The sequence below is a fragment of the Grampus griseus genome (assembly GCF_964374135.1).
Source record: "Grampus griseus genome assembly, chromosome: 9".
Taxonomy (NCBI): domain Eukaryota; kingdom Metazoa; phylum Chordata; class Mammalia; order Artiodactyla; family Delphinidae; genus Grampus; species Grampus griseus.
This window is the reverse complement of record NC_139003.1, coordinates 20,997,849-21,002,573: the sequence shown is the minus strand read 5'-3', so window position 1 is coordinate 21,002,573 and position 4,725 is coordinate 20,997,849. Positions and strand designations below refer to the sequence as shown.

The following is a 4,725-nucleotide window of genomic DNA, read 5'->3' as shown; positions in this document are numbered from 1 at the left end:
CTAATGTCATCTTCATCATCAGCATCATCATTGTCATTATCATCACGAAAAACTCAGGGTTAAAAAACAAACACCACGGCTTGAGTCACGCCCCAGCGGAGACGGTGCGCAGGCGCACTTGCTCCGTAAGGCCCCGGAAGTGGTGGCGCCAACCTGCCGCCAGACCCGCGGTGCTCTCCGGATCTGACGTCTGTCCGTGAGGCAGCAGTTCCTTGGCGTCAGGGCTGTCGCGTAGGAGATAAAGTCGGAGGAGGTGAACGAATCTCTAGAACGCGCCCTTGGCAGGGAAATTATCTTCCTCTTCTCCCCGATGCACAGAACCAAAGTGGGCTTGAAGGATCGCCAGCAGCTCTACAAGCTGATCGTTAGCCAGCTGCTCTATGACGGCTACATCAACACTGCTAATGGCCTCATCAATGAAATCAAGCCTCAGTCTGTCTGTGCACCCTCGGAGCAGCTCCTGCATTCATCAAACTAGAAATGAAACGACTGTGTGCATGGAGAAAGGTCCAGAAGAATTCATACCACCATGTTAACAGTATCTCTAGGTGATATAATACAAGGAATGGAAAACGATGATACTGCAGTTCACTATGCAATTGGTCCGTCAGATACAGTTGCCCCGGCACAGGAATTTACCTGGAGTTTGATGCAGATGTCCAGATTATGTCCCCAGAGGCTTCGGAGTACAAAACATGCTATGTCACATCCCGTAAAGGACCATGTCGTGTAGCTACCTATAATAGAGATGGGCAATTAATAGCTACTGGATCTGCTGATGCTTCCATAAAAATACTTGACACAGAAAGAATGTTGGCCAAAAGTGCCATGCCAATAGAGGGCATGATGAACGAGACTGCACAGCAGAACGTGGAAAACCACCCAGTGATTCCAACTCTTTACGACCACGTGGATGAATTCACGTGTCTCGCTTTCCACCCAACAGAACAGATCCTCGCCTCTGGTTAAAGGGATTATACTCTTAAATTATTTGATTATTCCAAACCAGCTGCAAAAAGAGCCTTCAGATACATTCAGGAGGCTGAAACGTTATGCTCCATCTCCTTCCATCCTTCTAGAGACTTCACTTGTTGGGGCTCAGCAGCCTACTCCTCGACTTTATGATATCAACACATGTCAGTGCTTTGTCTCTTGCAGTCCTCAAGATCAATACACTGATGCCATATGTTCCGTTAATTACAATCCTAGTGCCAATATGTATGTGACTGGTAGCAAGGACGGCTGCATCAAATTACGGGATGGTGTTTCAAATCGATGCATCACAACTTTTGAGAAAGCACACAATGATGCTGAAGTTTGTTTTGCCAATTTTTCCAAAAATTCAAAATACATTCTGTCAAGTGAAGACGACTGTAGCTAAACTTTGAGAAATATCAACAGGGCGAACCCTGGTCAGATACACAGGTGCTGGCTTGAGCAGACAGCAGGTGCACCGGATGTAGTCCGTCTTCAACCACACGGAGGACTGCGTGCTGCTGCCTGACTAGAGGACCATCAGCCTCTGCTGCTGGGACTCAAGAATGGCCGAGCGGGCTTCCCTGGTGGCGCAGTGGTTGAGAGTCCGCCTGCCGATGCAGGGGACGCGGGTTCGTGCCCCGGTCCGGGAGGATCCCACATGCCGCGGAGCGGCTGGGCCCGTGAGCCATGGCCGCTGAGCCTGCGCGTCCGGAGCCTGTGCTCCGCCATGGGAGAGGCCACAACAATGAGAGGCCCGTGTACCACAAAAAAAAAAAAAAAAAAAAAAAGCATGGCTGAGCGCCGGAACCTGCTCTCCCTGGGCCACAACAACATCGTGCACTGTATCATGCACTCGCCCACCAACCCCGGCTTTGTGACCTGCAGCAACGACTTCGGGGCGCGGTTTCGGTACAAGAGGTCGACCACGGACTAGAGCCGCCTGCGTTAAACAGGGTTCTTTTCTCGAGGACTCCGCCCCTCCTTCCCCTTGTGTCCCATCACCAGCTTCAGTGGTAAGTCGTTGTACCATCTCTGGCAGTTGTGCTGCCACCTCTATGTCCTTCTGGGATTTGTACGAGCCTTTTTTTACCTTGATGGAGAATCTTGGTGGAAAAAGTTGGAAACACGTATCTGTGCGGTTGTTCTGCACCCACTGATTATTACATGGTGATTTTCATCGGTTTTGTAAATACAGGACTTGCTATTTCTCTTGATCATTTGAAGAAGGATAGAGTATTAAAGTGCTTTCTAGATCTCAAATGGATCTATCATGAAAAAAAAACACCCACCAAAATGCATCATTAGCAAACTGGATATGCCTGTTTTTGTGTGGGTGGTAGTCTGCTGTGACATGACAAAGGCAGTGACAGATTTGCAGGAACCTGGGAGAGACAAGACTTAGGTCCCGCTTGGCGCTTCTCAAACAGCAGTGAACACATGAACCACCTGGGGCTTGTAAAAAGGCAGACCCTTGTCAGTAGGCCTGGGGCAGCCCTATGTTCTGCATTTCTGTCAAACTCCCAGGTAACGCCTCTACCGCTGGTCCATGGACCACGCTGTGAGTAGCAAGGGTCTGATGGATTGCCACCATTCAGGCCTCTGCTCTGCCTAAGGCCCAAGCGTTGGTCACCTTTGAAGAACCTCGCCCTCTTTCTCCCATGACCTTCATGACTTCAAGAGCCAGCCTGGAGGGCTTCACACGTGTCACTTCCCACTTAGGTGGTCCCAGCTGTGATGTCTTTCCCTTCCTCACCCGCTCCTCACGTGGCACGCTGTCTTTTCTTAGCCTCACATTAGTATTCTAGTGGACAGCCTCACTGACGGTGGAATGCACTGGGGGAGCCCAGAGGAAACTTAGCTGAAAGCAGGCCTGTAAACACGGCGGAGCACAAAGCACATTCAGCCAAAAGACCCCCATTCCTGGACCCCATCCAGACTCGTCCCTTTATTATTTTTGTTCTCCTTCCTCTTTTACTAGACCTTGCCTGAAAACAGCCTGGGTGTTGCTAAGGTAACGCTGTAGAGCCTCCCCCCAATACATCATTGTTTGATTCCAGCAGCAGCAGCCCAAGGAATTTGCTATTTGTTTAAGAGATGAAAGCCACAAACTTCCACACATTCTTCTCCAGTTTCACTCCCCTCGAACTGTATGGCCCAGTCGGAGCGGAGCACATTGGGTGGAGTGGACTCAGGGGACCCAACAAAATAATGGGTGCTTGAGAATGGTCCTCATCACCCAAAGAGAGAGAGAGAGAGAGCTGGGATTTCTCTTGACGGGGCACCAGGGGCGATAACTGTCCTCACTGAGGGTCTGAGATGGGCCTGGTGGGAAAGGAAAGCCTCTCGGTTATGTTCCCTCCCAGCCTCAGATCTGGAAATCACACTTCCCTCGGGGCCTCAGTTTCACAGACTGCGACTCTATGAAGGGTACCTGAAATCCCACGAGCAGCACACCTAACCTGTGCGAAAACACATGGGATGTGGTTCAGGGCGCAGAGGTGTTTCAGGAGCACATACAGCCCCATTTAACGAGCTTTATCAGGAAACCACTGTGGCTTGAGGGCCTGTGAGGTAGGTACTGGGGACACAGTGTGCATAGCCCTGCATCTGCAGCTTCTTACCAGCAGGAGCATTGATCTGACTCTGCTCTGCTGCCACTGACGGAATGATTTCTCTCTCGGTCCTTGCTTTTCTTTGTCATTCCGCTTCTCTCACAGACAACCACTTGGCTCCCCCTCTGTGTCGCATCCCAACTCCCTAAGCTGATGCATTTGATTGGTTCAAGTATCACTAGCCCTAGGCCTAAGCTATCTCATAAGACACCTGGCTGACCAATAGAGAGGCAGCCCCTGGTCAGGTGCTCACCCTCGGGTCCAATCAGCTGTAGCCCACCTACCATAGCTCATGTGGGGCAGCATGGCATCTTTAAAGGGAGCTGCAATTATAGGAGGTCTTCGGAGATCTGTTCATCCGCCCAGTGTGAGCTACACGATAAAGTGATGCTTTCAGAAGAGTTCTGGGGAGAGAACAAGATGTCTAAAGATGTCTAATGAGGAGGCTTGATCGAATTTTGTGGTGTGCTGTGGTGTGTGATATAATCTCTGTCATCCCACTGAGATTTTGGTGAAATGTACATCGCTCACCAATGCTTCTGGTGTTAGACATGTGTTTTTTTTTTTGATTAATTCTTATTGGAGTGTAGTTGCTTTACGATGTTGTGTTAGTTTCTATGGCACAGCAAAATGAGTCAGCTATACGTATACATATATCCCCTCTTTTTTGGATTTCCTTCCCATTTAGGTCACCACAGTGCAGTAACTAGAGTTCCCTGTGCTCTACAGCATGTTCTCATTTAGTTATCTATTTTATACATAGTCCCAATCGTGCATGTGTGTCAGTCCGAAGCTCCCAATTCCTCCCCCTCACCCCCTAGACATGTGTTTTTGAAGGTTGGCTGTGCTCACTCTGACCTCCAGGAAGACAGATTTAGAACAGAAGCTGCCCCCCGGGGGACCAGCCACCATCTGTTACCTATAGAAAAACATGAGAAGTTCGGCGGCCAATGGAAGGAGAAAATAGGATCCATCTACTGAAGTATCAGGATCATCTGTACACACGGACAGACATAGTGAGGTAGAGATAGAGATCTCCAAAGACACATACCCAGAGAGATACATACAGAGAGACACAACACATACAGCGGCACACTCACACCTGCTGAGACAAGGAGAGCTCTGAAGACAGCCT

General features: G+C 49.6%; 1 pseudogene across 1 annotated transcript; it reads left to right on the top strand.

Annotated features, from left to right (window-relative positions):
• Positions 1-310: 310 nt before the first annotated feature.
• LOC309827604 (cleavage stimulation factor subunit 1-like) lies at positions 311-1,969 on the top strand (annotated as a pseudogene). The gene is made up of 3 exons: positions 311-464; positions 549-1,550; positions 1,778-1,969. The product of its transcript is annotated as a cleavage stimulation factor subunit 1-like (transcript).
• The last annotated feature ends 2,756 nt before the right edge of the window (positions 1,970-4,725 follow it).